General features: G+C 46.9%; 1 protein-coding gene and 1 pseudogene across 16 annotated transcripts in view; one reads left to right on the plus strand and one right to left on the minus strand.

Moving 5' to 3' along the window:
* Window positions 1-26,554, plus strand: part of FOXP1 (forkhead box P1) — a 569,896-nt gene that overhangs the window by 228,612 nt on the left and 314,730 nt on the right. For 2 of the 16 annotated variants that reach the window (XM_036331558.1, XM_036331573.1), the window contains exon 4: window positions 5,135-5,246. The exons of the other annotated variants lie outside the window; for them this stretch is intronic. The gene's annotated coding sequence lies outside the window, so the exon portion shown is untranslated. The remainder of the gene's footprint in view (window positions 1-5,134; window positions 5,247-26,554) is intronic. 16 annotated transcript variants of the gene reach the window in all.
* Window positions 13,696-14,423, minus strand: LOC118668569 (annotated as a pseudogene).

Genomic DNA, 26,554 nt, shown 5'->3' on the forward strand with positions numbered 1-26,554 from the left:
AGGTCTGTAGGTGTCTGCTAGATGTCTGATAGATGTCTGTAGGTGTCTTAGGTGTCTGGTAGATGTCTGTAGGTGTCTTTAGGTGTCTGGTAGATGTTTGTAGGTGTCTGTAGGTGTCTGTAGGTGTCTGGTAGATGTCTGTAGGTATCTGTAGGTGTCTGGTAGGTGTCTGGTAGATGTCTGTAGGTGTCTTTAGGTGTCTGTAGGTGTCTATAGGTCTGTAGGTGTCTGCTAGATGTCTGGTAGATGTCTGTAGGTGTGTGGTAGATGTCTGTAGGTGTCTGTAGGTGCCTGTAGGTGTCTATAGGTCTGTAGGTGTCTGCTAGATGTCTGGTAGATGTCTGTAGGTGTCTTAGGTGTCTGGTAGATGTCTGTAGGTGTCTTTAGGTATCTGGTAGATGTCTGTAGGTATCTGTAGGTGTCTGTAGGTCTGTAGGTGTCTGCTAGATGTCTGGTAGATGTCTGTAGGTGTGTGGCAGATGTCTGTAGGTGTCTGTAGGTGTCTGTAGGTCTGTAGGTGTCTGCTAGATGTCTGGTAGATGTCTGTAGGTGTCTTAGGTGTCTGGTAGATGTCTGTAGGTGTCTTTAGGTGTCTGGTAGATGTTTGTAGGTGTCTGTAGGTGTCTGTAGGTGTCTGGTAGATGTCTGTAGGTATCTGTAGGTGTCTGGTAGGTGTCTGGTAGATGTCTGTAGGTGTCTTTAGGTGTCTGTAGGTGTCTATAGGTCTGTAGGTGTCTGCTAGATGTCTGGTAGATGTCTGTAGGTGTGTGGTAGATGTCTGTAGGTGTCTGTAGGTGCCTGTAGGTGTCTATAGGTCTGTAGGTGTCTGCTAGATGTCTGGTAGATGTCTGTAGGTGTCTTAGGTGTCTGGTAGATGTCTGTAGGTGTCTTTAGGTATCTGGTAGATGTCTGTAGGTATCTGTAGGTGTCTGTAGGTCTGTAGGTGTCTGCTAGATGTCTGGTAGATGTCTGTAGGTGTGTGGCAGATGTCTGTAGGTGTCTGTAGGTGTCTGTAGGTCTGTAGGTGTCTGCTAGATGTCTGGTAGATGTCTGTAGGTGTGTGGCAGATGTCTGTAGGTGTCTGTAGGTGCCTGTAGGTGTCTATAGGTCTGTAGGTGTCTGCTAGATGTCTGGTAGATGTCTGTAGGTGTCTTAGGTGTCTGGTAGATGTCTGTAGGTGTCTTTAGGTGTCTGGTAGATGTTTGTAGGTGTCTGTAGGTGTCTGGTAGATGTCTGTAGGTATGTGTAGGTGTCTGGTAGGTGTCTGGTAGATGTCTGTAGGTGTCTTTAGGTGTCTGTAGGTGTCTATAGGTCTGTAGGTATCTGCTAGATGTCTGGTAGATGTCTGTAGGTGTGTGGTAGATGTCTGTAGGTGTCTGTAGGTGCCTGTAGGTGTCTATAGGTCTGTAGGTGTCTGCTAGATGTCTGATAGATGTCTGTAGGTGTCTGTAGGTGTCTGGTAGATGTCTGTAGGTGTCTTTAGGTGTCTGGTAGATGTTTGTAGGTGTCTGTAGGTGTCTGTAGGTGTCTGGTAGATGTCTGTAGGTGTCTTTAGGTGTCTGGTAGGTGTCTGGTAGATGTCTGTAGGTGTCTTTAGGTGTCTGTAGGTGTCTATAGGTCTGTAGGTGTCTGCTAGATGTCTGGTAGATGTCTGTAGGTGTCTTAGGTGTCTGGTAGATGTCTGTAGGTGTCTGTAGGTGTCTGGTAGGTGTCTGTAGGTCTGTAGGTGTCTGCTAGATGTCTGGTAGATGTCTGTAGGTGTCTTAGGTGTCTGGTAGATGTCTGTAGGTGTCTTTAGGTGTCTGGTAGATGTTTGTAGGTGTCTGTAGGTGTCTGTAGGTGTCTGGTAGATGTCTGTAGGTGTCTTTAGGTGTCTGGTAGGTGTCTGGTAGATGTCTGTAGGTGTCTTTAGGTGTCTGTAGGTGTCTATAGGTCTGTAGGTGTCTGCTAGATGTCTGGTAGATGTCTGTAGGTGTCTGTAGGTGTCTGGTAGATGTCTGTAGGTATCTGTAGGTGTCTGGTAGGTGTCTGGTAGATGTCTGTAGGTGTCTTTAGGTGTCTGTAGGTGTCTATAGGTCTGTAGGTGTCTGCTAGATGTCTGGTAGATGTCTGTAGGTGTGTGGTAGATGTCTGTAGGTGTCTGTAGGTGCCTGTAGGTGTCTATAGGTCTGTAGGTGTCTGCTAGATGTCTGGTAGATGTCTGTAGGTGTCTTAGGTGTCTGGTAGATGTCTGTAGGTGTCTTTAGGTGTCTGGTAGATGTTTGTAGGTGTCTGTAGGTGTCTGTAGGTGTCTGGTAGATGTCTGTAGGTGTCTTTAGGTATCTGGTAGATGTCTGTAGGTATCTGTAGGTGTCTGTAGGTGTCTGGTAGATGTCTGTAGGTATCTGTAGGTGTCTGGTAGGTGTCTGGTAGATGTCTGTAGGTGTCTGCAGGTGTCTGTAGGTGTCTTTAGGTGCCTGGTAGATGTCTTTAGGTATCTGCAGGTGCCTGGTAGATGTCTGTAGGTGTCTGCTAGGTGTCTGGTAGATGTCTGTAGGTATCTGCAGGTGTCTGGTAGATGTCTATCTGTCCTGATGTTGCTTGTGTCTTTTATTTTCTTATTGATCTTCTCCCTAGTTCTAGGCAGTATTGTTAGTGAAGTATTGAAGTCTCCAGCTATTGTTGTTGAATTGTCTGTTTCTCTCATCAGGGACCCTGTTTTGTAGGTGAAGACTTTCTTGAGACCAAAAAGAGCCCTCTTGTTATGTTCCTGCTTCCAGAACTTCATTCAGTTTTAGGATTTAAAAATTACAAACTAATGGAAAAGCTTAATTTTATAATGGGGCAGCTCTGGCACTGATAGAGGTGTTTAGGACATATTTGCAGGCAAAGAGGAGTGAAGGGTGGTGGCTCATGTATTTTATTATTGTGGCAGCCAGCAGAGTCCAACTGAGGGCAAAGGGCTTTGCCTTACCTGCGGTAAGTCAGTGTTCCACCTCTATGCTTCACTGGCTCTGTAGACATGTACTAACCCAATGCAAACACGTTCCATGGGGAAAATACGCCTTTTTTTTTTTTTTTTTTTTTTTTTTAAAGAAAATTAGAATAAAATGGAATTTTCTCGTTGTTCCTAAATGTATGGCTCTACTGCCCATTCTGTGTGTGGGCCACGCGGCAAACTCCAGGTGCATCTGTCAGACAGAAATTGCTTTTCTGCCCAAACACAGAAACGTGAAATAAACCAATTTGGGCACAAGTAGTATATGCTAAATTTACTTAGTGTCTATCAAGTGTCTTCCTACACTCGTTGCATTAGGGCGAGTCCGGAGCTGGAACTCCCTGCCTCGGCACCGGTGCACACACAGCTCCCACGTGGACAGTGATGCTGCTTGCTGATTGTTTTGCTAGCAGTATTATGGCCAAACATTGAATTTTTTTCCTTTGCAGCAGTATGTTAAATTTGTTCTAGACATATGTCAATGAGAAAGTGGGGGGGGGGGGGGAGGCGGGCAAACACACACATATGTAAAAAGAGAATTCCTCCCTGAATACATTTTTAAAAGTCATTTGTCTTTGATTTCTTTATTTCTTTAGCCATTTTGTTATCCTTAACCACATTTGGTGTTTATAAATGAGCAATGAAATCGGTTCGCCATGCTTTTAACTTCACTATGAGTGAGATACGGTTTTTCAGAAGAGATTGTACATGTTAAAGACATTTTCCTTCTCTGTCACCTGGGAGCATATGTCATAGGGTTGGTTGTTGGTAGAGGAAGCCAGGAGGTTCTGTATCTTCAGTTCCTCTGAGAAAGGAATTACTGTTTTTGTTGTTTCTTTTTAACTTGTGGCCTCCCTACCTTCTGAGCTTCCCAACAGCCGTCAGCTCACCACTCTCGCACCATACTGCTGCCAGCATTCTTGGTTTACCAATATGAAGTAAACAGACAATCTTGCTAATTTGAGCCCAATTGGAACCTTAACACTATAATGAAGAACTAATTTGAAAGCAGACAGGCATATCTCACAAAATTAGAGCCAACTTTTAAATGCTCTTCAGGAATTGAGAGTCAGAATGGTGTTCTGCAGGAGCGGGATGCTGACACCCAGAGGAGTTGAAAGCAGTGAGCAGAGCCCTCATGGGGCCTTTGGATGACAGTCTGACGGGGTTGCACCCAGGCTGATCTCAGTGTGGGGATGACGGTGCACCTACAGGACAGGTTGTGGTTGCAATGCTCTTGATAGATTTTGACAAATTGAACAGTGGTAAAGCTGCTTGGAAGTTAGCCACATCTTTACCATGATTTATGTCAATGAACTGGGAATCACTGGTTAATTTTGTAGTTCTCACAGTTTTATGATAACTGCTGTTGTTGTACATTTAGCCATGTGCGGCGTCAGCTCAGCGGGACACATTTGATGCTGTCAGCTGCCTTTTGACACCATAATAGATTTCAGTGGCCAGTCTTTCCCGACAGAAGAAGACGGGCAGAGCTGTACGGAGTGTTTGGGGCACACCAGACACAGAGGGTACGCTGGCCTTTCTGAGACTGAAGAGCTCCCACGGCAAAGTGGGGAATGAGGCACTGTTGACTGTTGTCTCTCTTCTCACTTGCCCTGACCCCACCTGGCATCATGTTTCACGCAGGCGGCTTTCCCCTGGGACGTAAGTGAGCCTGTCCTTTGGGTAGCACGTCACATGAGGACCTGGTGGACCCTTCTGATTGGCACGCCCTCCGGCTCTGAGGCACCTGGGTGCCCTCTTGTTGGCGCTGGAGCACGAGTCCCATAGTCCTGTATTTTTCCTCAGCATGCTTTAGCATTGATTACATTATTTCACAGAAAATATTGATATTCTCCCTGGTGGTTAAAGACCCTGTGGGGAGGGAATTTTGTAGTTAGGGTGTTTCTTTCCTCCCTCCCTTTTTTCTACTTTATTCAAAATGCCACCTTAATCATTGTCCTCTTCAGTAGCTATTATGCTTGACCTGCCAATGAGGGAAGGATATTAGTGGACACCCCTGCCTTTTTGTACATGTGTTCTTTGAGGTTCTCTATTCTTACCTTTAAATTATTTATTTTTAGGCCTTCCGTTCTGTGTGTAACATTTTGTAGATCCCATTTTGACCTGTCAACGTCTTGCCTCCCATTTCTCTAGGCCATTTGCTCTGCTTGAAAGCATGTTATGACTCCACTGGCCAAGCTTTCATCGTTCCATTTCATACACCTCTTTCAAGTCTCTTCAGAGGAGCTTCCTCCTCGCACTTCCGGTGAGCTTGACAGTAGGACGGGGTGAGGTGTTTGGCCGAAGGGTCCCCAGTTCCTGCTCCTCCGTGGACTTCGGTGCCTTGTTTGGAGTTTCCATTTGTCAGGGACTCTGCTACTTTATGTTGCCATAGCCTTGCCTTCTCTCGTCTAACAAATGTTAACAGTGATTAAAATGATCAGTTATCAATCCGTAGCCAGGAAGAGTTTATTAAACTTTTCTAGCACAGCTACATTGCCCTTGAGAGGAAAGTTTCTTGTATCACAGAATAGCACTTTTAAATCAGATCCATGGACTTCTTGGGCTCCTGCTACTTAATGCTGTAAAAAGGTTTTACATTATCCATCTCCCATCTGGAAAGTGTGTATGCCCTTTGTCATGGCTTCAAGAAATAGCCAATATTCGTGCATTTGAGATAAATTCTAATAAATGTAGTTGTGTAATGTATTTGGGGGGATAAGCATTCATAACCACCATTCAAGTCAAGAAACCAAACTTTGCCAGCCCCTCAGGTGCCATATCCCACTTCCAGTGCCTTCCAGAGGTAACCAGGACTTTTATAGTAATCATTTCACTTGATTATTTTATTACGTACTTGTGCATCCATAGACACCGTAATTTAGTACTGCCCATTTTGTAGAAGTTGACATGTCTTCTAAGTTTCCTAATGTATAAGTTTCTCTCTCTTCCTTTCTTCTCTTGCGCTGCCCCTCTGGAGGGCCTGCCACTGAGCGGTTGCTTCCCAGAGCCCGTCCCCTGCCTCTCACGTCTTCTCCATTCCTGCACCTTGGCGGCTGGGCTCAGAGGCTCACGTTCGATCCCTTGGCAGGACTCTAAGTGATGGTGTGTTCTTTCATTCACGAGGGACATACTCCCTTATTCTTTCTTTTTGTAGTGTTAACAGTCATTAATGCTCGCTGCCTAGATCCAGTAATTCACTGGGAGTTGCAAAATGGTGATATTCTAATTCTATTGTATTAGCTGGAATACTTTTGTAATTGTCATCTGTTCTTTGGTTACTCGGTGAAACTCTTTATATAGAAATAAAGGATAGCCGGGCCGGCATGGCTCAGTGGTTGAGTGTTGACCTATGAACCAGGAGGTCACAGTTTGATTCCCAGTCAGGGCACATGCCTGGGTTGCAGGCTTGATCCTCAGTGAGGCAACAGATCAATGATTCTCGCTCATCATTGATGTTTCTCTCTCTCTCTCTCCCTTCCTCTCTGAAATCCATAAAAATTTATTTTAGAAAAAGGAAAAAGTTTGGCTCAGTGGATAGAGGGTCAGCCTGAGGACTTAAGGGTCCCTGGCTTGATTCAGGTTAAGGGCATGTACCTTGGTTGCAGGCTTGATCCCTGGCCCTGGATGAGGTGTGTGCAGAGGCAAGCAATCGATGTGTCTCTCTCACATTGATGTTTCTCTCTCTGTGTCTCTCCCCCTCCCTTCCATTCTCTCTGAAAATCAAATCAGTGGAAAAATATCCTCAGGTGAGGATTACCAAAGAAAAAGAAATAGAGGACAAATGCCTGGTTCTTTTCAACTGTCCACATTTTTTAAAACTAATGAATTGGTTTTATGTCACCCTCTGAAAGCAACCAGTACATCTATATATATAAAAGCCTAAGCCACCAGAACGACCAGTTGCTATGACGCGCACTGACCACCAGGGGGCAGACGCTTAATGCAGGAGCTACTCCCTGGTGGTCAGTGCACTCCCACAGTGAACCTCCCCAACCGGCCAACCTCCTGCTATCCCTCCCCCCGGCTGGCAGGCCCCCGGGATGGGACAGGGAACTGCGGATGGGTGGTGGTGGTTGTGGCCCCTTTCCCAGGGGGGTAGAGGGCCGACTCTCTCCTTTGGGCTGGCGGCCAACCTCCCATTCCCTGTCCCTCCCCCCACCCAGCAGGCCCCATTCGGCCCCCTGCCTGGCCACTGTGGTGGTGGTGCGGCAGTGAGGGAAGGAGGGGTGGGGCAGGGAGCTGTGTGGTGGGGCGTGCCGACGATGGTGGCATTGGCATCTGGCGTACGTTCCTTCTGTTCCTGGCCCGGGGACCATTGCCTCCTCTCCGGCCTGGCCCTGATCGGCCTGGCCCTGATCGGCCCTTATCACCGACCAGGTGTAGGGACCCCACCTGTGCACGAATTTTGTGCACTGGGCCTCTAGTTTTAATATATTTCCAAATCATGAATTTAAATGTTAGTTGGTTTTAATCCATGGAATTTCTTATTTTTAATTGAAGATCAAATTATCCATCTGATCATGGAACTTCTTTTTTTTTAAATATATTTTATTGATTTCTTACAGAGAGGAAGGGAGAGGAATAGAGAGTTAGAAACATTCATGAGAGAGAAACATCGATCAGCTGCCTGCTGCACACTCCCCACTGAGTATGTGCCTGCAACCAAGGTACATGCCCTTGACCGGAATCGAACCTGGAACCCTTGAGTCCGCAGGCTGATGCTCTGTCCATTGAGCCAAACTGGTTAGGGCTGATCGTGGAACTTCTTTACATTGACTCCTTGTCCTCCTGAGATGATCCCACTGGTCTTGGTCGCTTCTTGGCTTACTGCTGAGACAAGATGTTTCAGACTCACCTTATATTTCTTGCCTGAGAATTGAAATTGGCCATTTTGCTTCTTTTAGTGGAAATTTGTGTTCCAAACAATTATCTCAGTGCTAACAATGCTCATTGTTGCTGAATTGGTCATTGTGTCTAGGTCTCATGAATTCATACTATTTCCACTTCATATTCAGGAGTAGAGGCTTTTAGTCAGCTTATCTATTACACTAGAAGCCTGGTGCACAAAATTCATGCATGGTGGGGGAAAAGTGGTCCCTCAGCCGAGCCTGCATCCTCTCACAATCTGGGACCGCTCGGGGGATGTCCGACTGCTGGTTTGCTGGCAGTCAGACATCTCTCTCTCAATCCGGGACAGCTAGCTCCTAACAGCTTGCCTGCCTGCCTGCCTGCCTGATTGTCCCTAACTGCCCTTGCCTGCCTGCCTGCCTGATCTCCCCTAACACCTTTCCCTGCCTGCCTGATCGCCGCTAACTGCTCACCTGTCTGCCTGATTGCCCCTAACAGCTTCCCTGCCTGTTTGCCCCTAACTACTTGCCTGCCTGCCTGCCTGATTGCCCCTAGCCGTCTCTGTCTCGCCCCCCACACCCAGGACCCAGGCTTCCTTCCTTCAGCCAGTCTCAGGCAACTGGGACCCGAACTTCCCTTCCTATGGCTGGCCGCAGGCACCCGGGACCCGGGCTGTCTTTGCCAGGGCCGGTCACGGGTACCCGGGACTCCAGGCGGCTTCGCCCGGGCCCAGCTTTGTCAGGAAGGACATCTAAATGATGTCCGGAAGACATCTGGTCTATCCGGTCTAATTAGCATATTACCCTTCTATTAGTATAGATATTTGTCTCCATTGTTCCCTGCTCGAGAATCCTGGTTCTCAGGAGTATAGGGAGGATAGACTTAGAGTGTGTAATTACTAATTTGCTTATTGTTCCATCTGATATGTGCAACAGTTGCAGAATAACAATGCTCATACTACAATCTCCAGTTATGATTACCAAGAACATACTATTCCTAATCTCTATTATTTTTAATGGCTTATTATGTCTGTCTTTTTAGTGCAAATAGCCATTTGTGGTATACTTTCCCTGTTAATCCTGTTCTAATCTTAGTTCTACAGGTAAGTTTTTTCCGTGCTCAAAAACAAGCTCTCACACTGACTCCTTATTAGACTAGGCATTGCCTCCCCCAGGTTCCGCTGCTGTTGTAAATGGGCTCCTCTCACTTTTCATTTAGTGCTTGTTCCAGTTCGGGCGGGTCTCTTTCTCAGCGCCTTCGGTTGCCCTGTGGTTTCCCTCTGCGTCTTTACAACAGAGGCTGCTGCTCTGTAAGATTTGTGGTCAGTGTTGGCTATTTTTTTTTGTTAATGACAGAGAGATTGGGGGATGGGGGGGGCGGGGAGAGAGAAATTGAGATTGGGCACACGCCCAACCCCCCGATCAGGGATCGCACCCACAATCCAGGCATGTGCCCTGACCGGGAATTGAACCTGCCACTCCTTAGTGTATGGGATGATGCTCCAACCAACTGAGCCACGCTGGCCAGGGCACTCAGCGTTAGCTTTTCCACACTTGTTCATACTTTGTTGTTTGAGGTAATGCCTGTTACCACTTTTGTTGTAAATATGTCCATGGGTTTTCGATTTTAGCCTTAGGCAGTTCTGTTTTTATGTGAGGATTTGGGAAGATTCAAAAACTCTGCCTTTACCTCTACCTCTATTTTCTTAATATCTCGATTTATTTAAATTTAAAAAATCAAACACTTCTCCCAAGTCCTTCACCTCCTGCTGTGGCAACCATCAGTGTGTTCTCTGTATCTATGAGCTTGGTTTTGTTGTTGTTGTTTTAGATTCCACATTTAAGAGAAACATGCAATATTTGCCTTTCTTAGCCTGACTTATTTCGTTTACTATAATGCCCTTGAGTTCCATTCGTGTTGTCACAAATGACAAGATTTTAGTTTTTGATGGCTGAATAATATTTTGTATCTATTTGTATACTGCAATTTCTTTACTCATTCATCCATTGATGGACACTTGGTTGCTTCTATGTCTTGGCTGTTGTAAATAATCCAGCATATATCTTTTCAAATGAGTTTTTTCATTTTCTTCAGATAAATACATATGGTAGTTCTACTGTTTACTTTTTGGGAAACTCCATGCTGTTTTTTGTAGTGACTGCACCAGTTTACACTCCACCAACTATGCACAAAAGTTCCTTTTTCTCCACATCCTCAGTAACATTTGTCATTTCTTGCTTTTTAAAAAATATATATATTAGCCATTCTAACAGGTGTGAGGTGATATTGTGATTTTAATTTGCATTTCCCTGTTGATTTATGATGTAGAGCATCTTTTTTATGTGGCTTTTGGCCACCTGTATATTTTCTTGGGAGAATGTCTGTTCAGATCTTCTGCCTGTTTTTAACTGAATTGTTTTTTTTTGTTTTGTTCTTGAGATGTGTGAGTTATTTATGTATTTTAGATAGTAGTTCTTTCTCAGATACATAATTTGCAACTATATCCTCTCTTTCTGTGGGTTGCCATTTATGGAAGAGGCTGTTCTTTTCCCAGTGTATATGCTTGGGTCCTTTGTCATAAAATAAATACATATGAGTGCATTTATTTCTGGGCTGTCTTTTCGGTACCATTGATTTAGGTATCTGTTTTAATGCCAGTACCATATTGTTTTAATTACCATAATAATTAGATGTGTAATATAGTTTGAAATAAGGGAGTATGATGCCTTTAGCTTTGGTATTCATAGTCTTATATGGTTCCATGCCAATTTTCTATAATTCTCTGAAAAATGCCCTTGGATTCTTGATAGCATTACACTGAATGTGTATATTGCTTTGGGTGATATGGACATGGTAACAATATTATTTCAATCCATGAACGTGGAACATTTTCCTATTATTTGCGTCTCCAGTTCTTTCATCAATATCTTTTAATATTCAGTATACAGGTCTTTTACTTCCTGGAAAATTTAATCCTAGGTATTTTATTCTTTTTGATGCAACTGTCAATGGTATTTTTTTTTAATTTTCTTTCTTTTTTAAATCCTCACCTGAGGATATGTTTTTATTGATTTTTTAGAGAGAAAGGAAGGGAGAGAAAGAAAAACATCGATCAATCATTTGCTTCCTGTACGCACCCCAACTAGAGATTGAACCGCACACCTAGGCATGTGCCCTGACAGGGAACCAACCCGGAAAGCTTTTGGTGTATGGGACATGCTCCAACCAATTGAGCTTCAAGCCAGGGCTGGGATTGTTTTCTTAGTTTCTCTTCCTAATAGTTCATTATCAGTATATGCGAATGCAACAGATATTTGTGTATAAATTTTGTATCCTGCAACTTTACTGAATTTCTTTATTAGTTCCAACAGTTTTTGGATGGAGTCTTTAGGGTTTTCTATATATAATATCATGTAATTTGAAAATAGCAACAGTTTTACTTCTTTCCTTCCAATTTGGATGGCTTTTATTTCTTTCTCTGGTCTAATTGTTCTCGCTGGGACTTCCAATATTAACTATAATAATAAAAGCATAATTTGCTAATTAGACCAGACAGCCAGACAGCCTTCCAGACGTCATTCTGGACATCCTTCTGGACAAAGCTGCCATGGTGGGGGCCGAGGCAGAGGCAGTTAGGGGCGATCAGTCAGGCAGGCGAGTGGTTAGGGGTGATCAGGCAGGCAGGCAGGCAGGTGAGCTGTTAGGAGCTATCGGTCCTGGATTGCGAGAGGGTGCAGGCTGGGCTGAGCGACACCCCCCCCCCCATGAATTTCATGCACTGGGCCTCTAGTGTTGAATAAAAGTGGTAAGAGTGCGCCTCTTTGATTTGTTCCTTGTCTTACAGGAAAAACCTTCAGCTTTTCTCTGTTGAGTCTGGTGTTGGCTGTGGCCTTGTCATGTGTGGCCTTTATTATGTTGAGGTCTGTTCCCTCTATACCAACTTTGTTGAGAGGTTTTGTTTTATGTGTTGTTGTTTGTTTCAATTATAAAAGGATGTTGAAAAATGACCCACTCAGACAAATGCCTTAAATGAAAACAAGTAAATGGCTACAGGAAGATAAAGACAGATAGTCCCTTAAAAAAATATAAAGGGCCGAAACCGGTTTGGCTCAGTGGATAGAGCGTCGGCCTGCGGACTGAGGGGTCCCAGGTTCGATTCCGGTCAAGGGCATGTACCTGGGTTGCGGGCACATCCCCAGTGGGAGATGTGCAGGAGGCGGCTGATCGATGTTTCTCTCTCATAGATGTTTCTAACTCTCTATCCCTCTCCCTTCCTCTCTGTAAAAAATCAATAAAATATATTTAAAAAATATATATATAAAGGGCTGTTGACTTTGTCAGGTGCTTTTCCGTGTCTCATGATGACCACGTGATTTTATCCTCATTGCTTACATGGTGCAGCACATTGACGGAGTATAGCCACTGCACCACCTTTGCATCCCTGGAATAAGTCCCACTTTGTCGTGATGCAGATCCTTTGAATGTACTGTTGAATTCAGATTGTTAATACTTGGTTGAGGATTTTTGCATCTTTGTTCATCGGGGATATTGGCCTGTAGTTTTGGTTTTTTGTGGCATCCTCGTCTGCGTTAGGCATCAGGATAATACTGGTGTCATCCAATACGTTGGAAAGAGTGCCCTCCTCTTCTGTTTCTGGAAGAATTTGAGAAGGATTGCTCTTCATTCCTATGATAGAATTCACCAGTAAATCTGTCTGGTCCTACCCTTTTGTTTGTTGGGAGGTTTTTGATTACTGATTCAATCTCCTTACAAGTAATCGGTCTGTGGAGCTTTCTATTTCATCATGACTCAGTCTTGGTGAAATCTAGGTTTCCAGGAATTTATGCACTTCTCAGTTGTCCAGTTTGTTAGCATGTGATTGATCCAGAGTAGTCTCTTATGATCCTTTATGTGTCTATGGTATCAGTTGTAAAATCTCCTTTCTCATTGCTTATTTTCTTTATTTGAGTTTTCTTTTTTTCTTGGTATGTCTAACTATAAATTTGTCAATTTTGTATATCTTTTCTAAGAACCAGCTCTTAGTTTCATTAATATTTTTATTGTCTTTTTAATCCCTTTTATTTATTTCTGCTCTAATTTTTTTTTTTTTTTTTTTTTTTGGTTAATCCTCACTGGAGGATATTTTTCCATTGATTTTTGAAAAAGTAGAAGGGAAGGGGAGAGACAGAGAAACATTTTTCATTTTTCAAAAAAAAGAAGAAAAAGAGACATATCAATTGGTTGCCTCTTGCACATGCCCCAATCAGGGCTGGGATGGAACCTGCAACAGAGATATGTGCCCTTGACCTGAATCGAAACCGGACACTTCAGTCCGTGGCCTGACACTCTATCCACTGAGCAAACTGGCTAGGGTTCGGCTCTGATCTTTATTGTTTCCTTCCTTCTACTACATTTAGGCTCCTTTGTTCTTCTTTTTCTAGTTCCGTAAGGTTTAAAGTTAGGTCATTTATTTAAGATTTTCTTGTGTCTTAGGTAGGCATCTATTGCCATGATCTTTTCTCTTAGAACTGCTTTCGCTGCATCCATAAATTTGTGTGTTACATTTTATTTGCCTCAAGATACTTTTTATTGCTCTTTTGATTTCTTTTTTGACCCATTAATTGTTCAGTAACATGTTGCTTAATCTTCAGATATTAGTGACTTTTCCAGTTTTCTTCCCTCCCCATCCCTCCACCTGCAAAAATAATCCCACATTTTTTAATTTATATAGAGTCCTAACCATTTCTGGGCCAGGAGGAATGGGAGCGGCCCCTTTTTCAGTCCAGGAGCCTCCGTAATGTGGGTCTGTTGTTACCAAGCACACAGGCAAGTGCATCATGGATTTGGTAAACCAACGGCAATGCTCAGTGTCTCCACTGCAGCAGCAAGGTGAGCGTCATCTCTGCTTCTGTAAGGATCCTGGATCTAGGAATTTCAACAGTTACTTCTCCAACTTCAACTTCTGAAGGTTTGAAATCAATTAATAGAACGGTAGACAGGCATGTAATTGCAATTTCCTCTGTCTGTTCAAATGCCCAAGCAAATTTCTTCTTCACTTTTTTTTCCTCAAGAAAGTTGATTGACTCGGTTTGTTTAACTCCTGCTGCAGTGGCTTTAAACCCACAGTAGTGACCTGCAGGGTCACACCTGCACACCTGAGGCCTTATTCTGCATCTGTCCCCAGTAACATCAGACAGCCACCCGGAGGCCTCATTCCAGCTCTCGGTGTGTAGACCTGGGACATAGCAGCAGTTCTTTTACTCAGCATGTCCACAGGAGTCTCACAGCCATGCCTCACAGCACGCCCTCTGTACCTGGGGTCTGCTGTCAGCTGTCATTCCTGCCATCACGGCCAATGTTTTTAGCTCCCGAATAGGGGAGTTATGAATAAGGGAGTCGCTGTGCTGGAATCCAGTGATTTGTCAGCTATCTTCTGTGTGACAGTACTGCACTGTCTTTCCCTCTGACAATTACTGGTACTCATGTACGGCATCCTGGTTAGTAGCCTAAAAGCATATTCTACTTGGCAGAGCTGACCCTCCGGGAAAAACGATAAAGCGGTGGTCACAACCAGCCTGCGACCGTGGGACATGTTAGTGCACCACTACTTCAGGCATTGTTTCTGGGCCCTAGCTCCCATAGCAGGTGCACCCAGTTTTCTTTGTGCAAAGAAAGAAAAGTTTTATACCGTAGTGGTCTGAAAGTATGCTAAATATGATTACAATTCTTGTAAATTTATTTAGACTTGTTCTGTGGCCTAAATTATGATCTGTTTTGGAAAATGTCCCATGTGCATTTGAGAAGATTGTGTCCTCTGTTGCTGTTGGATGGAATCCTCTAGCGTGTCATTTCAGGTCGATGCTTCCTTATTGATTTTCTGTCTGATGATCTATCCCTTGCTGTAAGGTGGGTGTTAAAGTCCCCTAGTGTTTATTAATGCTGTCTATTTCTCCCTTTAGGGCTGTTAATATTTGCTTTATATACTTAGGTGCTCCTATGTTGGGTGCATAAACATTATATCTCCTTTTGTAATTGACACTTTTTATTATTATGTAACACTTTTCTTTGTCCTTTACTACAGTCTTTGTTTTAAAGTTTATTTTGTCTGATATAAATATAGCTACTCTGGCTTTCTTTTGGTTTCCATTTGCATGAGATACCTTTTCCGTCCTTCACTTTCAGTATCTGTGTGTCCTTACATCTAAATTGAGTCTCTCGTAGGCAGCATATAGATGGGTTTTGTTTTTCTTCCTGTTCAGCCACCCTGTCTTTTGGTAGGCAAGTTTAATCCATTTACATGTAAAGAAATTATTGATAGTTATGTGCTGTGGTCATTTGTTGTGACAGTAATAGGGCTAGACTTTGTGAAAGGAGAGATCAGTGTCTGGCTGGATCATTTATTCCAACTGTTTCAACCATCACCACCACGTGGGTTGCTGAGGTCACATTCTAGCTGATGCTCCTTGGCCACAGGTGAGGTAATTGGGCACCGAAATGAGCCGCGTTGGCCGTTCCAAACTGTCAGAGTCTCCTGGCAAAATGGAAGCTGCTGTCATAGCAGTGGACAGCGGTGACATTTCCTCCTCTCACACCCTCCCCGCCCCATGGCAACTGTGTGGAATACAAGCTTTAGCCGGAATTCTGCCAGAGGGACAGAGCGGTATTGGAAGCAAGCCCAGAGAAGCCTACAGCTTGTTGGTGTGAGGCCTGAAGTCCCTCTCCGCTGCACACATACGCCAGCAGGTATCTCATATGGAAGGTTTACTTTGAGGAGAAAATAACACTATTTTGATGGCAGACTTGACCAACTTTCTAGTTGAAATGTGACAGGGTTCTTTCCTAGTACCACTGAGCTCCAGGCCTCCAGCAGTTCTCAAGGCCTGAGGCTCTTAGGTATTGACACACAATCTTTTCAGCTGTCATTTGTCTTGAATCTACTTATTTCACCAATGAAAAATAATTGTGGACTTTCCTAGTGCTGGTGAGTGGACTTTCTGACGCAGTTTTAAGTACCAGTATTTGAGGCACTTGCATGGCCTTCTCCATGTACAGAAGGATGGGAGGAGGTCCTGGGAGGACATTTCTTATTGAGAAAAATTTTTTGCATCTTGGTCATAAAAATATAAACATATATGTGCAGCTGATTTGAAAGAGCTAATTATAATGAACAAAAGAGTGAGAGCTAGGTTAGAGGTACTTTGAGATGCCGGTGTAATGTGTTATCAGTAAACACACTCATGCATACACACTCATGTCTCATAGAATTGAACCGCTCTTTCTAGGAAGTCAATTGCTCTGCTTATAACTTTGAGAAATTGATTGGTGGTCAGATTTCATAGTCTGTGGGTACATATTTAAACACTACAGGCCTGGTGCACGAAAATTCATGCACTCAGGGGAGTTCCTGAGCCTGGCCTGCACCTCTCGCAGTGCAGGACCCTCAGGGATGTCCACCTGCCAGCTTAGGCCCACTACCAGGACCAGGCCTAAACTGGCAGTCAGACAGCCCTCTGGCAGCCCGGGAGCCCTTGGGGGACGTCTGACTAATGGCTTAGGCCCGCTCCCCGGGGGGGGGGGGGAGGGGGGATGGGCCTAAGCTGGCAGTCAGACGTCCTTAGCGCTGCTGCGGAGGCCGGGTAGGCTCCCACCACCGCTGCTGCGCTGGCCAGCCATGAGCCAGCTTCTGGCTGAGCATCACTCCCCCTGTGGGACCACACTGACCACCAGGGGGCAACTCCTGCATTGAGCATCTGCCCCCTGGTGGTCAGTGCACATCATAGCAACCAGTCATTCTGCCATAGGGTCAATTTGCTTATTACCCTTTTATTATATAGGACTAGTGACCCAGTGCACGAAATTCCTGCACATTAAAAGGGAATTAATTAGAGGAAATATTTTAATATTGCTATTTGCCCTTTCTCTATAATAGAAGTGTCAGAGATGAAAGAAAATTAGTAAAATGTATATGAAAATCTTCCTCCTGTCAGAGTCTGGGGCATGCCACAGGAACCAGAGTCAAGTCCCCACCCATGTGTGCCTCGAAATCATGTGAGACCCAGACCCGGATGGCCCCTCCCCCATTGGGCTAGATCCAGCCTCACCCCATCAAGCCCTGCTGGGTGGGGAGGTGCGGCCTCAGGTCCCCCAGCCCAGTGCACATCATAGCAACCAGTTGACCAGTCGTTCAGTTGTTCAGTTGCTTAGGCTTTTATATATATATAGATGGTTCAATTCTGTGGCAGCTGGGAGATCTGGTTCATCCCAAGAGTCAGCCCGCCTCTCTCTGTGAGTGACAGCATGGCTTCCTTCCTCCCTTTCAACTGTTCCCGCATTGATTTTTGAGAGCCATCCCTTCACAGCATTTCTGAAGCCATTCTTTGTTTTCTCACCTCTGGTTTGTTGTTTACCTCTTTTCTTCAACATGGCCCTGTTGTCTCTAACTTTGGGAGACAGTGTAGCATGGTGGTTGAGACATTGGCTTCTAGCGTGGACAGTGGACTCCAATCTGTGATATGCCATTTGTTATCTGTATGACTGGGACCTACTTATCTTGCTGGACCTTACTTTCCTCATTGTTAAGTGGAAACAAGAACAGTGTAGTGCTGTGCCTCGTACACAGGAAGTGTTGCTTTCTAATGATCCCTTCTCTTCCTACTGCTGCTCTTACTGGTTTGGTTTATCACCTCTTCCCACCTCCTTCTGTAGGTTCCTCCAGGTTTAGAACTCCTCCGGGCCCTCCTATACCCGACAGCCTAGCATAGCCCATCTTTCCAAACTCCCACAGCCTTTGTTTTCTTCCTTCCAACTTCAGTAGGTTTAGGGATTTGCTTAAAATGTATCCTAACATTTACCCACCTAAGACATGCAACTAGTGAGCATGACCAGAAAGCCTTTCTAGCTTCCGTTGCATTTTGCTAGACAAACTGGGATCGTGTGCCCAATACCTGACCCCAAACTCTCCCTCCCTTCCTCCCATTCCATTTTTACAAACGCATTCTCCCTCCTGAGGAACTGCCATGGGTCTTGTGTGGGGCACCAGACACCATCCACTCTGCCACCACAGTCATTATTAAAGAACTAGAGGCCTGGTGCCTGAAATTTGTGCACTGGGGAGGAGGGCGTCCCTCAGCCCGGCCTGAACCCTCTCGCAGTCTGAGAGCCCTTGGGGAATGTCCAGCTGATGGCTTAGGCCCGCTCCCCAGACATCCTTAAGCTGCCAATTGGACATCCTTAGCGCTGCTGCAGAGGCAGGAGAGGCTGCCGCCACCGCAGCTGCGCTCGCCAGTCATGACCCCAGCTTCTGGCTGAGTGGTGCTCCCCCTGTGGGAGCGCACTGACCACCAGGGGGCAGCTCCTCTCCTGCGTTGAGCATCTGCCCTCCTGGTGGTCAGTGCACGTCATAGCGACCTGTTGTTCTGCCTTTTGGTCAAATCGAGTAATACTGCCTCTCAGAAGAGTATTTCTGTTTTGAATACACTGAGTATAACATGCCATATTTTGTCTTTAAGTGTTAAAATCCACTTGGTATCTGATACACAAAGAATTTATTTATCAGGTGGTCTCATCTCCATTCAAACCCCACACAAATGTTTCATAAGAAATAACGCATTTTGTAGGAAATGTCTTTATATGCACTTGGTTTAACGGTTGCTTTAGGTCCTAGGCGAGTGTTGCTGGTCAAAGTTAACTGAGACCGAAACTGGAGGGCAGAACTGTCGTAGGAACTAAGAGGGCTTCTTTCTTGTTTTCTGATGTTCAAAATTCGAAGCCATGGGACGGCAGCCTCAGGACTGTTGTGTTTGGCCTGCACAGCATTTTAAAATAATGTGTGTCAGGTGCCAGCATTTAAATCTGAGGAGATTACACCTAACACAGTTTCTGAAATTATTTTGTGAAAATTTGCAGCTACACTGGGTTCACATTCCCCATTGGCTGGAGCCAGACAGTGGCTACCTCCTTCAGCGTGGACTGGCGATGCCCTCCCCTGGGCGCTACGCTCCCCCTGCACCCTCTGCACGGACAGGCCTTGGGCTGTGCGCCCCCTGCGCCCTCTGCACGGACAGGCCTTGGGCTGTGCGCCCCCTGCGCCCTCTGCACGGACAGGCCTTGGGCTGTGCGCCCCATGCGCCCTCTGCCCAGACAGGCCTTGGGCTGTGCCCCCTACGCTCTCTGCCCGGACAGGCCTTGGGCTGTGCCCCCTGCGCCCTCTGCCCGGACAGGCTTTGGGCTGTGCTCCCCTGCGTCCTCTGCGCAGACAGGCCTTGGGCTGTGCCCCCTGCGCCCTCTGCCCGGACAGGCCTTGGGCTGTGCCCCCCTGCGCCCTCTGCCCGGACAGGCCTTGGGCTGTGCCCCCTGTGCCCTCTGCCCGGACAGGCCTTGGGTTGTGCCCCCCTGCGCCCTCTGTGCGCCCCCTGCGCCCTCTGCCTGGACAGGCAGGCTGGGAGGGCTGCTCCTTGCCTCACGTTGCAAAGGAAAACCAAGACAGTGGCACCAGAGACTAAATAAAATGTTGAGTCTAATTTTCAGACAATATATGAGTTTTTGGAAATCTAAAGTGCATATATGTAACCTTAGGAATACAGATGTAATTCCACCCTGTGTAAGCACGCGCTAGAGGTTACCGTAAGCCTGTGCAGCAGTTCTGCTCTCCCGACTGCGCGGCAGCCTCTGGCCATAGCCCTCTCCCCGGTGACTGAGACATGGATGCCCAGACCCAGGTCGGAGGATCTGCTGGAGGCCAGGCAGCCAGTGGCTCCATGAGAACAGCCACCTGGGCTGCTGGCGAGCCTACATGGGCACCGGTGTGCCTGTGGACTAACCCATGGAAAGCCCTGTCCTGTCACTGTTCTGAGAGGTTGGAGTTTAGAGGGAAGCCTTTCCTCTGTGGGATTCTGCTGGCACTCGCTCTGCTCACCCCGGCTTCCCCAGACCCGCACCCCTGCCCCTCCTGGCCCTGCCCTCCAGGCACCTCTGAAAAGGCCCCTGGCCCTTCGGCCCTAGGACAGACTTGACAGGCTGGATTCTGGTTTTCCTTCCCTGATTGCTCAGATTCATTTCCAGGTCATGTTAATGACGTCTTAGAAACTTCTACCCAAACAGCATCCTCTCCCTGCTGGGTCCTGTGTGGGGCCAGGCCCCGGGCGCTCCTGTGGGACCCGCAGGGTCAGCCAGCTTCACTGGGGCCCAGCTCTGGGCTGTCTTCCTGGCTTCAGCCCTGCCACGGCCGCCTGGGGAGCAGAGCTGAGGCCGGGCATGTGGCAGCGCCTTGGGTAGCACCTGGGACAGCGGCCCGCTCCAGGGAGGCAGGTACTGGCTCTGCACTTCTACACTACCCCCCCGCCCCCCATCCATGCGGCTCCCGTGTTGACAACCACAGGGCATGGCTCCTTTCCATGAAACTCCCCCAAGGCCCTCTCGCTTCCCATGGCAGGTCCCTGCAGGAAGTCCTCACTCTCCTGTGGCTGCAGGCCTTTCCTGGACCCCACACCCCTCCAGGCTCCGCTCCACCACCCCCTGAGGCCCTGGCAGCTGTCACCGTCCCAGGAAGGGCATGCTCGCCCCCCACCCCCACCCCTGGACTCCGGTGCCTCGTGAGGAGCCCGTGCCTTTGCGCCTGGGGTTCGCCCCACCTGGCCCCCTTTCTGCTGCAGAGAAACAAAACGTACCTGTTCCTCAAGACGATGAGCTCCTGGGGGAGCGCGGGTGTGAGCGTCCCCGCCCTCGCCTGTCCTCCCTCCAGACCAGAGCTGCTGGGAGCACCTTCCAGGGTGAAAGGGGCCGCATGTCCGAGATGGAGCCACACGTGAGCCAGGCAGCGCATGGGGCCGTGAGCACTAGACATCTGACAACTAAGGAACTGGATTTTTAGTTTCCATTTCACTGTAATTTAAAAAGCCATAAGTGGTTTAATTAAAATAGCCACTAACGACGACTGTTTCGGACGGCACAGACCTGACGATGAGCCCCTGAATCCACTGGCACCCGGTGGGTCACTGGCCGTGGCTAGGTGACCGTGAGGCAGAAGCTGAGCCCAAAACAGCCTCTTCCCTGGTTCACACGCTTCTCCACACGCAAGTGCAGTCCCGCCCGGACCCACGCCGCCTTGCCTCACATCTCCGTACCCCATTTACAGACCCAGAAATGACTGAGGCTCAGAGACGTTAGATGACTCAGCCGGGTCATAATTATGCAACATAAGACTTGATTACATTCGCCAGCTACCTCTAATTACATGGTAAACAACAAGTTTCTTCCGGTATTTTTAGTTCTGGGCTCCTGAGAAGGTGAGCCCCCAGAGGATGCTCTGTGGCCCTTGTCATTCATTCCATGCTTCCAGGGGCGGCTGTTCCCTCGGCGCAGAAGTTACAGCATTCCTTGAGTCCGGGCTGTTGTTGGCTGGGAGCAGGTGTGTTGTGTTACCACCACTGTGGAATCTGCCGCCACGGGGGCCACGGGGGCCCCGGCAGCCTGCCTGCCCGCCGTGCAGGAGGCGGTGCAGCGTGGACATGGGCATGCTGGCGGGTATGTGATGAGACTGTGGAAGTGAAGGGTAGCAGCCACAGGCCAGGGGACGGGAGTGGCATTAAGGCTCATCTAGGCCCTAATGTAGCAATGTCTTATATCCTAAAAGCGTTTTTCTTGTGCAGTTTACTAGTACATCAGGGTACTGTTAGAGGGGGGAGGGTAATTGCATTTTTGGTGCAGAGTGAATCTCAGTTCTTATTTATAAGAAGGCTTTTTGATTAAATCCTTATAGCTTCCTAGTTCATTCTATTTTCTTTGCACTGTATTATGAACAATAAGATGATTTTACTTCAAGGGAGCATAAGATATTTTTCTTCAAATTAAATCTCCCTCATTCACATAAATATCAGCTGTGACAACATTTTTATATCTTCAGAGTTGTGAACAAATACTATGCAGATACGACCTGCTTGACTTCACGTTGCTGATCACCTTTAGTGGGAAGAGGAAATAAGATTATTTACTGAGAAGTTGCTTTTATGAAGGAACCAAAGAATTGTTGGCATTAACTTTACCAGAATTAATCGACTTCACTTATTCAAGAAGGTATATTAGTGTTATACCTGAAACTAGCATATTGTATGTGAGTTATATCTAATTACTAGTAAAAAGTAAGAAACTAAGTAAGTAGATATATTAAGTGCCTTTAATAGAATGGGGGCCCGGGTTACCAGGAGAAACTGCTGATGAGGGTGTGGCATGAGGTGGCGTCATTGCTGCGTTAGCACGAGCGCTATTTGCCGGTGGAACGGAGCACAGCGAGGTCTAAGGAGAGCTCAGAGCCTGGCTCTCGGGCGGAGGGCGTGGGGCTGCGCCCAGCTCTGTGGGACGGTGACTTCCCTGGAAGAGGGGCAGCGTGCATGCGTGTGGGCATTTCTGCTGAGGGTGGAATGGCAGTGAGGAGCGGGCAGCGGCCTTGGACATTTCAGCTTGGCTTTCTGGGCCTCAGGAAGCGAAGGACGTTTTAAGCAGAGGTGCGACTTGCATCTGGGAGGCCTGCAACATTTGAGCGTTCACATCCGTTTTCAGATGCATCCCCAAAATATCGAGATGTGGCGAGGGAGCTATCCAGGAATTGGGAGAGCTTAGTAACCTTACATTTCACCAGGGTAGTAGTTTGTCTTCTGCACGGGCATGTGCGAGGCCTGCCCGGGTCCCCGTGGGACACCGGAGCGAGGACGGCGTCCACCCCGCGCGGCCCGGGCAGGTGAGGAGAGGTGGAGCGCTGAGTGCCCCTGGCAGAGCTCAGTGAGCACCGGACCCGGGAGGAGGTGCCCCGGTGAGAAGGGAGGGCGGCCGCCTGTAGGCACCTCTTTCCAGAAGTTTGCGAAAGGGACATGGGGTGCAGGCAAATTTGCTTATTTTGTTAGATAACAGAGATTAAGGCCTTACCAGAATCTTTTACTGAAACCTTATTGGAAAGTTAAACTTCAGAATGTTAGATGCCTTTCTGACAGCAAGTCCAAGCTTCTCGGAGGTGAGAACAGGCCAGCGGGAAAGGCGGGCTGGGCTGTGCCGGCAGGAATCCCAAAGGGGAGCCCTGGCCAAACACACCACCTCGGCCCTCTGTCTTTCCTCTGCGGAGAAGTGGCTGTGCAGGTCCTCTGCCCGTTTTTCAGTTGGGTTGTTGGTCTTCCTTTTGTTGAGTTGTATGAGTTCTCTATATGTTTTGGAAGTTAACCCCTTGCCAGGTGTATCCCTGGTGAGTATGTCCTCCCATGCAGTGGGCTCCCTTTCATCATGATGCTGGTCTCCTTTGCTGTGCAGAAGCTTTTTATTTTGATGTGGTTCCATTTGTTTACTTTTTCCTTTGTTCTCTGGCCCTAGTTGATATACCGGTAAAAATTCTGGTCTGTTAGATGTCTGATATTTTGCTGTCAATGTTTTCTTCTAGGGTTTTTATGGTTTCACGACCTACATTTACGTCTTTTATCTATTTGCAGTTTATTCTTATTTTCAGTTTTTTCCTGTGTATGGTGTAAGTTGGTGGTCTAGTTTCAATTTTTTTGCATGTACCTGTCCAATTACCCTAATACCATTTATTGAAGAGACTGCTTTATTCCATTGTATGTTCTTGTCTCCTTTGTCAAATATTAATTGAGCATAATGGCTTGGGTCAATTTCTGGGTTCTCTGTTCTTTTTCATTGATCTGTATGTCTTTTCTTGTGCCAATACCAGGCTGTTTCTATTACAGTGGCTCTGTAGTATAGCTTGAAATCTGCTATTGTGTTTTCTCTACCTTTGTTCTTCTTCCTCAAAGTTGCTGTGGGTATTTGGGGTCTTTTTTAATTCCATATAAATTTTTGGAAAATTTGTTCTAGGTCTGTGAAATATGCCATAGGCTTTTTGATAGGAATGGCACTGAATCTATAGATTGCTCTGGGTAGTATGGACACTTTAATGATGTTAAGAGGCACATAAAAAATGCTCAACATCACTAATTGTTAGAGATGCAAATTAAAACAACAACGAGGTATCACCTCACACCTGCTAGAATGGCTACCATCAACAAAAAGTGCTGGTGAGGATGTGAAGAAAAGGGAACCCTAGTGCACTGCTGGTGGGAATGCAGCCGCTATGGAAAAAAATGGAACTGCCATTTGACTCAGTGATCCCACTTCTAGGAATATATTCTTAGAAACCCCAAACACCGATCAGGAAGAATGTATGCACCTCTCTGCTTATTGCAGTGTTATTTACAACAGCTAAGAGCTGGAAACAGCCGAGTGCCCATCAGCAGAGGAGTGGATAAAAGCTGTGGGGCATCTGCACCAGGGAGCACTCTGCATCCGTAAAGAGAAGGAGCTCTCGCCGGCCTGTGTGGCCTGGTGGTTGAGCACTGACCGGTGAGGTCATGGTTCAGTTCTCAGTGCGGGCACATGCCTGGGTGGCTGGCTCAATGCCCAGGAGGAGGCGTACAGGAGGCAGCTTATAGATGATTCTCTCTCATCATCGATATTTTTATTTCTCTCTCCCTCTCCCTTCCTCTCTCTAAAATCAATAAAAAAAAAAAACAAAAAAACCTTAAAAAGAAGGACCTCTTGCCCTTTGAGTCAGCATGGAGGGGCCTGGAGGGTATTATGCTAAGTGAAATAAGCCAGTCAGAGAAAGACAAGTATCACATGGTCTCACTCATATGTGGAATCTAATGAACAAAATAACCTGATGAACAGAATGGATCCAGAGCCATGGAAGCATGCAGGGGTGGAGGGAGGTTAAACAAAGAACTCACACGCATAACCGTGTTCACAGGCAGCAGTGCGGGAAGCCTGGGGAGGGGCGGGAGCAGGGCGGAGGGGTCAGTGGAGGACGGGACATCTGGGCACGTCCAACAATAAAGATACATTTAAAAAGCAACAACGAACAGCCACCTGGGCCTGGCGCTCTGGGGCTTTTGGTGTAATAGCGCCAGCTCCACAGACCCAGCGCGGATAGCTGCCCGTGGTGTGTGAAGCGTGTGTGGTGACTGGTAGTGAACGTGCTGGACAGATTTCCATGGAAGTGTGGTGGTCAGCTGAGCCCGAGGCCTGCTGTGTCCCCCCCGCCCCCCCGCCCAGAGGGCTTCCATGTGCCTCTCCTTTTTTGTGAACGTCCTCCCAGCCCTTTCCTAGGACAACACAGGTTGGTTTCTGGTGTGTCTTGTCCTAGGAAGTGAGAGGTGGGGAGGGAAACTGCCTCCCTGTGTGCTCTCAGGTTTTCCTGTGGGCTTCCTGGCACCACCACCGTCGTCTGTCTTCGATTTGTCTTTAACTGGAAGCATTTGGTGCATTAGCTCTATTCTGTTACCTATCAAAATGGTCAGATTCGCAGGCAGCACGTGACAGAGGGAGCCCGCGGCCTCTCCTGTGTCAGTATGAGGCTCCCTGTAAACACTGGGCAGTTTATTTGCTTTCCTGAGGGTGTGCTAAGTGAGGCTGCAGTTAGAGTGGGATGGCCTAGCACTTAGGGCTGCGTTTATTAAATAAATTTGTTCTCCGACTCAAGTGTTAAGTATGCATTATGAAACCTCCAAGCCAATTTCGGTGATTGCAATGTGCAAATATTTTTTAAATTATGTAATTAAATAGGACTTGGCCTGCAAAGTCCACCAAAGTAATTTATTAATTGAATCGTCTGATTTAATTGTGTGTTATTGCCATGTGTTGGGGGCAGTGGGAGCACCCCTTCAGGGGACCCGGCCAGGCCTGAGGCAGGGTCTCTCCCAGGCCCCATACCCCTGGCCTGGCCCTGGCCCAGAGGGCAGGGTCTCTCCCAGCCCCCCCCCCCCCCCCGCAGCCCTGAGGGCAGGGTCTCTCCAGGGTCCCCACCCCCCCTGGCCCAGCCCAGAGGGCAGGGTCTCTCCAGGGTCCCCACCCCCCCTGGCCCAGCCCAGAGGGCAGGATCTTTCCCAGGCCCCGCCCAGCCATGTGGGGCTGTGTTAACCACTTCTGTCTCTCCCCAAACTCTGTTTTCATGACTCTTGATTTTAAGGAAAAAGAAAAACATTCTTGCTGGGTAGAATTATTTGTCATTCATTCTCTCTATTACTACGTTATTGAAAAATGAATCACTCTTTTCTTTTCGGCTGTGCCCTGGGTACAGGCTTACATAGAGCGTGAGCCTGGGTCCATGTGCTACGGGAGCCGTGGCTGGAGCCGCCGCGTCTGTTTCCTAGAAATGTCACTTAAAGGCATTGTGGTTTCAGAGCAGCAGCTGTGACTGAAAAGTATGTAAACTAAGCTGTTCTTGCTCATATCATTTTTATATTCTTATGTCAGACCAGAAGGCTGCTTTAAATTTATTTTTCATTGTGTATTAGTTCTAGAGCCCAATTTTTTTCCTTCCTTGGGAACATATGTTCTTTGGGACGTGTGATACTCAAGCGCTTAAAAAAAATACTAATTGTAGGTAAAATAACAATGCTGGTAAAATAGTTTCTTCTTTGAGTATTATATTTAGGAAAAGGTTAATTTTAAAAATTAACTCTCACAAAGTGCAGTTTGGGGGGCGAGCATCTGTGTTTTAGGAAACGAAATAATTTAGGCCCACGGTACTAAGTCACGTGAAAGGCAGTAACTTTGAGCAGCCCAAATAGCTTTCCCAGAAGGAAAATATTTTTCACGTTAAATATAGTTTATGTTGCTACTTTAGAGCGCTCCTTTCCAGTGGGCCGTTTACTTAACCCTCAGTTAATATTTCCATATAGAAACGCCTTTGTC

The sequence above is a fragment of the Myotis myotis genome, unplaced genomic scaffold, assembly GCF_014108235.1.
Source record: "Myotis myotis isolate mMyoMyo1 unplaced genomic scaffold, mMyoMyo1.p scaffold_m19_p_13, whole genome shotgun sequence".
Classification (NCBI taxonomy): Eukaryota; Metazoa; Chordata; class Mammalia; order Chiroptera; family Vespertilionidae; genus Myotis; species Myotis myotis.